The 12,316-nt window shown below is 44.5% G+C and overlaps 1 protein-coding gene across 7 annotated transcripts in view; it reads right to left on the reverse strand.

Moving 5' to 3' along the window:
- ETV3 (ETS variant transcription factor 3) overlaps positions 1–8,039 on the reverse strand; it is a 78,309-nt gene extending 70,270 nt beyond the window's left edge. For 2 of the 7 annotated variants that reach the window (XM_069217884.1, XM_069217878.1), the window contains exons 1-2: positions 7,924–8,006; positions 1,360–1,463 (exon numbers count right to left, since the gene is read on the reverse strand). The gene's annotated coding sequence lies outside the window, so the exon portion shown is untranslated. Of the gene's footprint in view, positions 1–522; positions 595–1,359; positions 1,464–7,713; positions 7,842–7,923 lie in introns of those variants that run through there. The other 5 variants (XM_069217883.1, XM_069217877.1, XM_069217881.1 and 2 more) reach the window with 4 other exon arrangements.
- Between the last annotated feature and the right edge of the window lie 4,277 nt (positions 8,040–12,316).

Here is a 12,316-nt window from a genome sequence, read left to right on the forward strand (position 1 = left end):
TCGACCCTTGTTTCAGACCCACGGTGAGCATACAATGTTAGCAATACTTTACTTTTCAAGAGCTCCTTCGTATCCCTGTGCCTCGTTTCAGAAGTTCACATGATCACAGCACAACCACTTACAGCGAACAGGGGTTGCCATGGCAGAAACGCACTTCTCTAATTCTTGAACAGACACATATCTCCGCTTTTAACTCCAGTTTTCCATGTTAAAAGGGTCCTTTTGACATCGTACACAAAGTTTTGAAAGGGTCTTCCCATGAAGCGGAAAAACAACAAGTCTACTAAGCCAGTCTTGCAGCACCAACAATAATTACCAATAACAGGAATGCGACAATGTGCCTTTGTTTGTTGATGTCTGACTAGTTTGAAACAGACTATGACACCATTAACGGGTGGCCCTTTTTAACTGGGAAATGGTTAATCTGTTTATTGAATAAAGTAACAAACGTGCCCTCCGCAAAAAATGATTTTAACTTCAACAAAGTAATGTCCGAACATGGAAGGCGGCTGAACGACTAACCTTAAAAGTGGCAAACAGTGATTAAGATTCTTTGACAAGTGCCTCCACGATTGATAGTTTCTGGTGGCCTGGTGTGGAACTTCCATCAATTTCTAGAAGACAATGCTAAATAGTAACTAAAATCCAGCTAGCTTAACTTCGTCGACCATATTACTCACACAATAAAGTAAATTCATCCTATAAATTAAACATTTTTATTTGAGTTCATGAAGTGTCTAACTTGAACAACGAGACAAGGCTTTGAAAGACCATCTGGTATGACAAAGATCCAAAATACGTTCACAGAAGGTTAGCACTCCCATATGCCTTCGGGGACATCAGCTTTCAATAAGAACGAACTTCTAACAACATTTGAAAGTAACATAGCCATAGACACCTTTGGAGCAATTTTCCCACAGTGGAACTTTATGGGTAAGGCAGGTGTATGTCTGTGTGTGCACTGGAGGTCGGAAGGAGCACTTCCATGGAGATGGGACAAGGCTTGGGGCAGCCAGTACGCCTGGAACAGCCACCACAATAGCAACAAGCACTTGCAATACAATGGGTCTCGCATTTGCTCAAGTTAGAGCCATCAGCGTTTTAAACTCGTAACCAGACTTTTCTTACCACATAAACTGAAAAGTTAAAACAGTTACACATATGCGAGCCAATGGCTGCCATAAGCGCGAAGCAGACACACAAAAAGAAACAGAAGTTCACTCGCAGTGAAACGTATCAGCAAAAGTGCAATTATCCATGTAACTGGGTCGATGTCATGCAAAGTGCTCGATTACAGCCCATCAAGATTGTGTTGCCTATGAAATAAAGAGAAAAAAATAGTCCAGAAATCATACTTGCCACATAAATTGGTTAACCATGCCTCATAATTTGGTCCTTTCCTGCCACATAATTCCAGTGGCCCTGCATATAACTAAAGCACTTCAATTTCCTTCTCCCTCTATCTGCAGCAAAAAAGAAAAAAGTCGCCATTTAGCATCTTAATTTAAATCTGCCATGCTAATTACAATAGAACACCACTTTCACCACCCCATCAGAGTACTTGATAGGGCAATTAAATGAATTTCAAAGCAGAAACCAATCCAATTTGCAAAAGGGCAAACTACAATTTTATAACAATGCCAAACTTATAACAAGCACTGGCAAGGTCAACAGGTTAAACGTTTGTGCGGGTCAAGCATGTGCAACCCACTGTATGAAGGTGCTGACAAAAGCATCAGAACAATATATGCAATGCAGAAAAACGTCGTACAACATAGATTTTACAGTGCTCACTTCCCAGACCTGCCTGGTAGCCCGCCAACTCATTATAGATGTAATTAGTCCTCCATGCATTCCACTGGACACAGAAGAACGCACCCAAACAGCCACCAGAAAAACAATGATAATCAAATACTTCAATGATTTGACAAGGGAAGCCTTTGACAATATCTTAAGTTAATGACTGAAGGCTCAACAGAAAAATGATGATGGACAATAGTCCAAAGCACCTTAAGTAAGCACAGAACATACCTGCCATGAATGGCACAAATACCACACATGTCACATCAAAAAGACATTTGTTCTCAAACAAGAGACGATATACTTAATCCTCAAAATGGATAAAATGACGTTTCAAAGACCAGGTGAAAAAAAATATGCGTTTTTCATACTTTCGGTTAGTGTTTTGGGTTGAGCGCTCCAGATAAAGTAAATATCCTCTCAATTTAAATTTATTTTTCATTTTGGGGCCCTCAATGTCAAGGGGTATGGGGGTCGGTGGCGATTAACGTATCCAATTCATGAACAGGAAAGGAGATTTAATGGCATCTCACACGAGTAATTCAAAATGAGGAAGATAGTGTGAGGATAGATCAGTGTGCTCACGTAATAAAATTGCGGCTTTATAAATAAATATGAAGGCTAAGCCAACCGAATGCCTTTGCAGGACACAAGACAATATATAAATATTACCTTTCTTCCACCTAAAGCCAGTGAAGTCCAGGGATTGGGAACAAGCTAAACTTTTAGTGACCTCCGTCCAGATTTAGGGGAGTCAAAAGGGGCTATTGATATGCAACAATATATACCTAAAAGAAGAGCGAGTACACAAGATGAAATGGTTGAGTTTAACACCGAGGATACATTCCATGAATTACACCGGATCCAGAAGGAAATAAAGGATACCATCTCCGGAGTCCCCCAAGTAAGTTTCCAGCTGCTATTCAGAAACATCATGTTCTCAGACCAACCTGCCATCGTGAAGTGTCACATGCTCTTCCCTCGTTTATCCCACGCCTGGCCTGACATGCAAGGCTCACTCAGGCCTACCCCCTAGTTACATCAGCCACACTCCACCGAAGGTAGGCTGGGGTTTTAAGTTCACAAGCATGCTACCTGTAGCCCAGCAGCAAAGACCTACCGAAGATCTCCCACTACACCCCCAACAATGCTCAGAGAGAATGCTGAACACTGTATGACAGGAAACAGAGTCAGAACAGTCAGAATGAAGGCCATCGTCGAATGGATGAAGAACAGCTGCCTAAAACTGCATTTTGACAAAACTGAGGTCCTCATCCTCAACTCCATCCCCTTCCCCTAGGATGACTCCTGGTGGCCTGCCAAACTGGAAACTGCACTGACCACGCATGCAAGCTGGGATTCATCTTAGACTCATTGCTATCAATGACCCAGCAAATCAACACTGTCTCCTCCTCCTGCTTCAACATCCTCTGCATGCTCCGGAAGATTTACAAGTGGATACCCCCTGGAACCAGAAGGACGTTGAACCACGCCCTCGTAAGCAGCAGACTGGACTACAGCAGCACCCTCTACGCAGGAACCACGGCTAAGCTCCAGAAAAGACTGCAACGCATACAGAACGCCTCCGCACGCCTCATCCTTGACTTCCCTTGCCAGAGCCACATCACAGCTCACCTGACAGACCTGCACTAGACCTTTCTTAATCCACCCCCCATTTCCACTTTGACTCATCACAAACCTCTTTCTACTACTAAAATCTCCAAAATAACCCTTCCTAGACCTTCCCCTTCTCTATCCCTCCTGGCTCAACCCAAGCCCCAGTTTACTACTATGATAGCCCAAACAACCTTACTATATTCTTCCTTCATGTCTCTTTCCAATCATCGCAAACCTCTGTTTACTACTATAATTTCCCAACTAACACTTGATTCATTCCTCTTCCATGCATCCATAATTGTATGCAATCCAACTAAAAACACTCACATGTCCCCGGGCTCAAATTAACTCATATTTCCCAATACTAATCCACCACTAACCCTTTGGGTTCCAGAGTAGTGTGCCACTATAAAGCCTTATTTGTCCACCCTATTACCCTTATCCACCATACATAGCAGAAATCAATTAACCTTAATCCAAATACCAACAGTTTAGAGTTAATTTAAGAATAAATGTTACGACTATATTATTCAAATGCATTTACCAAGCACTGAAGACTAATCAAAGTTTGGCCCAAACCCTCTTGGTAATCCACACACATTAGCTATGTAGTAGCCACCTTTTATAGTTTAGGTAATTAATTAAATGCCTTAAGTGCCTCAACTATGTTAGTTACTCAAGAATTACACTGGATCAAGGGCTAGTGAAAAAAACTGTTTAATTCATTATGAGTTGATATTTTCTCTGGTGGTGCACCACCTTCCCCTACACTAATTCAAACTCTTGCATTAGGGTCTCATGACACAATTGTCTTTAACAAGAAGTAATTTATGCATAACTGCTGAAGCGAGACCTGGTCTATTGAGTGTGAAGTAGCTAACACAGCAATAAAGTTTTGACATGCCTGTTGAATATACCTGTAAGCCAATTGGCCTCAGCATTCAGGCAAATGGTTCTGGTACACACCAAAGTCACCTACAGCCTAGTATGTCATTGAGTTGAGACGACTGACTGCTAACACAATTTAGTTTTATTTTAGGTCTACCAATTTCTAAAAAAACAGAAATGTATCACTGTGTTGATTTTTTACACCAATTAGCTAGAAAAGCCAAATCATCTCCTATTCTTATTGCCACATCATATAAAATGATAATGACATTTAAACTTTTTTTTTGTAATTCTTTGTCAAGGCCAAGAGCCATTTATCTTAGACCATTGTTTCTCACTGTACCATGGATAAGAAATTGAAAATGAATTGGTCACCTTTTTACAAACTGCTTCATTAATCCTGAAAGCTACTTAATGAGATGAGAGCAATATTAACAAAGCATCCCATCCTAAATATACATCAATCGCCTCACATTCCACACTATTTTTCTACATTCTGGCAGCTAAACAATGGTTCGCTAAACTCAAAAGTCTCATATACTAGATACAGGATTACCCGTTATCCTTTTATGTCCCCAACTTTTTTATATTTTGAGCCTTTGATGGGGTCTGTGGAAATGCAAACACATCATCATGCACTGACCACCATGAAGTCACCTGGTGAATGGTCAAATAGACAACCGCTAAAGATTTCGGTTATAAACACTTTTTATGTTCATCTACAAAGCCACTGTAAAACCCTGTCTATCGCTAGATTGAGACAGATGTATACCGGATATATCGAAGTTCAAACTTCTATCAACAGGTTCCTCTGAAGCAAATCTCACCACCACGATAATCTTACACTTCAACTCAAGCTCCTCTGCCTCCGGCGGACATGAAGGTGTGCACAGCAGTAGTAGCGCCTCCCCTTTAGATCTGTTAGAATTGTCAAACAAACCAGTAAAGGACCATAAAGCCATGTTACCTACTTAATCAAATCTGTCACATTTCTTGATAAAAAGTACATTAAAGTGGTGAAGGTATCCAACAACTTTTGAGGTGTCAATTACCACCAGAATTCTGCTGTTGAGTTGCCAAATCTGTAGTTCATAGCTTTTCATCTTCGGTGGAGGATACCTTCCCCTCTGGCAATTATTAGGAGGGGACCATCAGGTAACACACATGTGGCCACTGACTATTACAACCATCTCTAAAACCTGCTGGCCTGCTTTAAGCATTAAAGAAACATCATTTGGTGACTAAAATGTCACATTATGGATTTCAGACTGAGGGTCTACTTTAGTCGGTCTAAACATGTGGGTCAATGTATTTTTATAGGAAAAGCCCCCAAGCCAAGAACAAACTGGAATATTAAAGTTCAGAACACAATTCAACAGATCAATTTCCCCGTAAGAAATACAGAGAAGCGAAAAAAAGGTAGTAGTAGGGACAAGGTTTTGCCTAGTTCCTCGCCTACATAGGTGGTGGAAATGGCAAGGAAACTTTCTCAAACAAATGTGATAAGTTGAATGAATAAAGTCATGCTATTTGTGCAAAAAGATCATACATCTAATAAATAAATATGATTATACAAAACATGTGATTATTTCCTGGATAAACAATCATTTTACGTCAGATCAAATAATAAACACCATAATCAGAAACGGCGATTTCCGTCTAGCTACATTACTCAAACAAGCTTCAAACAACCATCACAATTGAAATGATAAGAGACATCCCTAACAAAACTGTGTTTTATGTATATAGAGTACAAGTCGTGAGACAGAAAAGCCGCGCCAAAAGAGTTACGAAAGATGGTACAAGAGTATGCATCCACGTTACACTGATATAAAAAACAAACACTAAGTCTTGATTTGCACCGATAGGCAAACAAATAGAAATCAAGACATTTGTATCACTCGTTCGTGCAATTAAATGTGGTTTACCTGAATATTAACATTAAAAATTCGCTCTACCAGGAGTAAAGAAGTCACCATGTTCGACACAACCCAGCAAAGTTTCAAAAACGTATGTAAAGGTTAGCTCATGCACCATGAAAAATCTATCTGTCAACCTCTGCATAAAGAGGCAAGTCCAAAGAATCCGGTAGGCTGCCAAAGCATAATTTTAATAAAGAAAAGACAGACTGCACTGTGGTTAGCACTGCTCGATCTATGGTACTATCAGCAAACTACTCAAGAAATACAGAGTGATAATCTCTCTGCAATCTGTTTCCTATAAATGAGATGCAATATTCAATAATCAAGCGCTGTACGAGTCTATAAAGTTAATCAGAAATTGAAAAGAAAATTATCACTGTCTCCCACATGACCGTTCAGTTTCCTAGTGTTGCCTGAAGCACTGACGTGAATGACAGCAATACATGCTGGGTCTATTGGGTTGTGATGTTCGGAGGGGGGGTTACCCTGACCATTCTCAGATTAATTAATTATCTATGTCAGATAAGCGAGAACAGTTTCCTTTGTAATAAATTTGGTACACTATCATTTCAAAACTAGTGTTTAAGAAAATGAGATTGATAAAGCTAGTATGCACGGACTGCACCCGAAAGCGGCAGCTTTGCGGTCAAACTGTGTCCTTATTGTGCATAACAACATGTTGCACGACATTTCAATTGGTTTACGAACAAGATGTGAATTGTAAACCTCCCGTCTTTAAAAGGTTGGCCCCATAGCAAGACAAAGTGTAACAACAGCAAAGTTGTACGTTTTTGTCAAGATATTATATTGAGGAAACAGGGAAAAGTTAATATATACTTGTAAATAAATATTAGGATGATAAAAAAAAAATACAAAACGAATATACTCCAATTTGGGAAATAAAATATATATACACTCGAACAGCAACAACTGGCAGATCGCATAACAGTCTAGCCATGTTACAGATCTTCCAGATTTAGGATGGGATTCCAGTTGGTAAACAAATGAAAATGACATGCAACCTGTAGAAAATCAAGTAACAGTCTAGACATGGTACAGATCTTAATAATTTAAGATGGGATTCGGGGGGTGGGTAGGGGCAAAACAGAACATTTGTTTAAAGTGATTCGGATACAAACACTCTCACCCAAAGTTCAATGTCAATAGTTCAAGATCTAAATTCGCAAAGGGTGGGGGGTCATTAGGAACACCTCTCAATTCATCGAATTGCAGTGGAGTCTAAGTGCTAGTAGTACTAGGGGGCGCGATGTGGGTTTAGTAGGTGGAGGAAGAATATGTGGACTACGTGCCCAAACACCGAGGCTCTTGCTGCTGTTTCATGGAAAAAGGGATGGTGGCCAACACTGAGTTGTTAAGATTGAGCACACCCATTCCTTACCACGAGATACGGATAAAAACTGAATACAGACCTGCCGGTCAGATGAAATGTATTGAGTGCGGCACAGATATTACCGCCTTTCCTTACCACAATAGAAAAGCAACACCACTCCGCAGAGATAAAAACCCCTATCGAGACTGGACTGTTTTCGCCTTGGATATCGCTTCACCACGGACTACCAAAGGTCCCGTCCCAGCATCGTGAAACCTCCTTCCTCGAGGGTATTGAGGCCACAACGCCTTAGGAAACATGGACTCAAACGGATGTAGGTAATTAATAAAGCTCTGCGTAACTTACCTCCCTATCCTTCGCCCAGTGCTTTGCCTTTTCTCCTCCTCATCCAACCGAGCAGGAAGTGCACGGCATACTTTCTATCGCACTTCCGGCCACACCCCCTCCCTTATCCACATATTCCGGTTTCCTCCCCACATATAGAATAGAAAGGAGACTGGGTGCGCACGACCCCACACAGAAACACCACCGTTCTGCAGAACCGAATTGAATCAGTCCCGGTCAGCGGCCATCTTGGAGGGATTTTATACTCAAGTCTTTGTCAAAAGCGGATGCTCTGGCTATACATAAACTAACTTCACAGCAGCTAAGAAAAAGCTACACATCTATAATATACATGGGAACGTTTGTATGTGGGAAACGGAGCTTTTCAAACATAGGACTTTTTTACTTTTATCCGTTCACTTGCGTTGAAATTGAGGTAACTGCGGGTGGGAGAAGGCATATTGAAGCAATTTCTGGCTTTAAACCTGAGTCTCCCTCTTGAATCTGATGTGTTTGCATGTATGCTATAATTTCAATAAGTATGTCACTGTAAAACATGACCCTTCGATCAATGACAGTGTGCATAACAGTATATAACAAAGGTGCAAAGATTTCTGTTTGCACATGTGACATATGTTTTCAGAAAGGTAATGTGTTACATTTCCGTACATGCCAACATTTTAAAAGAGGTAAGTCGGAGATTAAAACAAAAAAAAAACAGGATTCTGTTTTCCTCCCTTTGACTTCTATCGATGCAGTGGTAATTTCAGGCTGGAGAGAGCCAAAATAAAGCCATTTTAGCTTAAAAAATCTGGGTCTCCTACCTGAATCAGGCTTGACATGCAGCATTTAATTGTCTTATCTGTGCCATTATGAGTGCCACCCTTTGTGATGTTCTCTAGCCCCCTTATATTTCATACATGCTAACATTTCAACACTACAAAGAGGGAGTTTTTGAAAAATAAATCAGGGACTTTATTTTACCCTTTGAAGAACACTGAAGGCAGGCAATTTTAGATGGGAGACTGCTAAAATAAATCCATATCCGGTTAAAAAAAGCTGGAGTCTCTCGCATGATTCGAGTCCGTTGGCACAGTCGCTGATTTTGGGTGAAGGTGCATGGGCCGGAGGCTGTTGTGAGGTGGATGGCTGTTTGGTGTTTGGTGGATGGTGTGTGCCTTCATTTGTGTTTTTTGGGAGGAGGGCTCACCGACGCACTGGGAGAGGACACAGGGGATGTGTGAATGGTAGTGGGGGTGGTGAGTGCACGTGAGCGGTGTGTGGTGATGGGCGTGCTGGTTATGGAGGTAGTGGCTGAAGATGTAGTGCATGCAGGTGTGTGTGGAGCCGAGACTGGGAGGGAGGAGGGAGAAGTGGAGGAGGGGGACACAGTGGATGTTGGTATGTCTGCATGGGTATGATGCTTGTGTGAGTGCCTGTGGGCTGTGTGGTGCTTATGTTTGCCTGAGCCACTTTTGTGTGTTGAGGTGTGTGCATGCTGGTCTGATGGTGTGCTTGGGATAGGCTGAGGTACAGGGGATTGGGTCGGGGTAGAGGAAGTTGGCGGGGGAGCCTGGACACAGGGACAATGGCTGCAATCAGTGCTGAGGCCAGAGCCTTAAATGCTCTCTGTTGGGCTGCCTGCCCAGAATGAATGCCCTCCAGGTATGTATTTGTCCATTGCAAATGCCTCTCAACACCCTGGATGGCATTCAGAATGGTGGACTGCCCAACAGTGAGGGATCCCAGGAGGCCAATAGCCTCCTCACTGAGGGCAGCAGGGCTGACTGAGGCAGGGCCTGAGGTGCCTGGGGCGAAGGAGATGCTCACCCTCCTGGGTGAGCGGGCACGGGACACACGCTGAGGGGCTGCTGGGAGGGCGGTGCTGGTAGGTGGGGTGGCGGCTGTACCTGTTGCTGCGGGGGCACAGAGGGGCCCGCCACTGCAAGGGAGCTCCCATCAGAGGCAGAGTCACTGTCACTGTTGTCTGCTCCTGTCCCCGCCGTGGAGCTCCCCGCGCCCTCCGTCCCACTGGTGGCTTCAGACTCCTTTGTTTCGCCCTCCAGGGCCAAGTGGGATGCAGCTTCCTCCTGCTCCGGTGCCACTGCTCCTCCGTCTGATGATGATATTGCACACAAGAACAGGGAGACCACAAAATGGGGGTGGGGGGAAGACAGAAGAAAGACATGTTTAGTGCATGCAACACCACTACCGTTGGCGGACACTACAGACACAGCAGTCCTCTGCACTACGCCATGTACTTATAGTTCCTAGGTTATTCACATGCCCATGGGATACAAGGCCTAAGCCCGATTGCTGCACACATGGAAGTCACAGGAGGCTGACTAGGTGTAGATGGCACTAACCACTATTGGGGTGGGGTTCCACTGAACCTGCCTCACAAGGGACCTTGCCTACCAAGCTTGCCCTGGCCTAGGGGAACCCACTGCCCACCTCCCCCACCCAGACACCTCTTAATACGCGCAGAGTCAGATGAATGTGACTGTACTCACCCCCTTGTGGCTGCTGTGATGCCCTCAAGCGCCCATCCAACTCCGGATATGCCACCACCAGGATCTGGAACATCAGAGGGGTCATGGTGCGACGGGCACCCCTCCCACGTTGGGAGGCCATCCCCAGCTGGGCCTCCAACATCTTCTTGCTCCAGCGGCGAAGGTCCTCCCATCTTTTCTGGTAGTGGGTGCTCCGTCTGTTGTGGACCCCCAGGGTCCGGATGTCCTTGGCGATGGCACGCCAAATATCCTTCTTCTGGTGGGCGCTGACCTAGAGGAATAGTACAGGGGAAAAGGAAAATCTTTACCCGTTCGGACCGTCATACTCTTTGTTCCACGTTCCCACCCTTGCCCTGACGCACATACACTCACTGTCCGCTCATGCAGGTCTCAGCCCCCCCCCATGTATCTTCTATCCACACCACTCCAAACAGGCATTTCCCATGCAGCATGCTCACAGTGTACTCACCTGTTTGTCTGGAGGACCGTACAGTTGTGTGTACCGGGGGAGGACCCCATCCACTAGCTTTTCCAACTCCTCCGAAGTGAAGGCAGGGGCCCTTTCCCCAGACACATGAACCATCGTCGCTTCCAGACAGGTCACAGCAGCACTTGCAGTGTAGGTCCTCTCCTGTTGAAGGTCAGGTATCAATTGAGTGAACAGACAGAAAATGGCGGTCACGTCCATGGCGGTGCGTACCGTCACCGCTGGCGTTCATCATCATTGGCTCCTGGGACCCATAGGGTCCAATGTTAACCAATGCTGGATTGCGCCGCAGTCTTCGACCGTCTACCACGACAGTGTAGAACACCAGCGCAGTTACCTCATATCCCCTTCGCCAACCTGGCTTTGCGACGACAGGTGCCTTTTCTGCAGGAGGATGGTCCAGCTGTAGGTCTTGTGGCAGCTCTGGTGCCTGTGGACAGTGAAGAAGAGGAGGCAGAAGAAGAGGATATCGACAACAGAAACAACGTTGTTCAGCAATACTTCGAGTGAAACACAGGTAAGAAGATGTCACTCCCTCACACATCTCATACTATTGTTTGAGCTATCATAAGTCTGTCATTTTCACTCAGTGTATGGACCCTGACTTGTCACTTTGCCTTTACATTTATCAGATGTGGGTCCCACTTTGTGACCTCTGCTATATTTCCTCCAGCCCTACAGCTGTGTTTCATCGGTATGTGGACAATTAAATTGACATTGCTATATTCCATAGTTATTGCAATTACACATTTGTGAAAGCACAGACTGACTCTAGATTGTTTTGTGATTGATGTGTGTTTATTTCTGTGCAAATAAGTGGAGGGGGTTGTAAAATGGGCAGGGGTGATGGTGGAGGAATGTCCATGGCAGAGTCCAGTCTATTTGTTTCACAGGTGCATTGTCCAAAGGGGGCATAGGAAGTGGAGCAATGGCAGTTGAAGGATGGACAGGGTGACAAAGTGGGACAGAATGGTGACATTCAGGGGGGTCTCATTTCCTGGCGGTGGTCTTGACAATTTTCTCTGTCTGTTCCTGGATCTCAGGCACCGTTTGCGGGGTGGCTCTCCATCTGCATGGGGTGGAGTGCTAGTGTCGTGGTCCTGTGGCGGTGCCTCTTGTCTACTAGCGCCGGCGGAGGTGGAGGGCTGTTCATCATCCAGGCTAGTGTCAGGGGCCCCTTGTTGTGCCACAATGTCCCTTCTGGTGTTGACAAGGTCCTGCAGCACCCCTACAATGGTGACCAGGATGGTGTTAATGGACTTCAGTTCCTCCCTGATCCCCAGATAGTGTTCCTCCTGCAGCCGCTGGGTCTCCTGAAAGTTGGCCAGTACTGTTGCCATCGTCTCCTGGGAATGATGGTACGCTCCCATGGTGTTGGAGAGTGCCTCATGGAGAGGGGGTTCCCTGGGCCTGT

This window comes from Pleurodeles waltl, chromosome 12, assembly GCF_031143425.1.
Source record: "Pleurodeles waltl isolate 20211129_DDA chromosome 12, aPleWal1.hap1.20221129, whole genome shotgun sequence".
Taxonomy (NCBI): Eukaryota; Metazoa; Chordata; class Amphibia; order Caudata; family Salamandridae; genus Pleurodeles; species Pleurodeles waltl.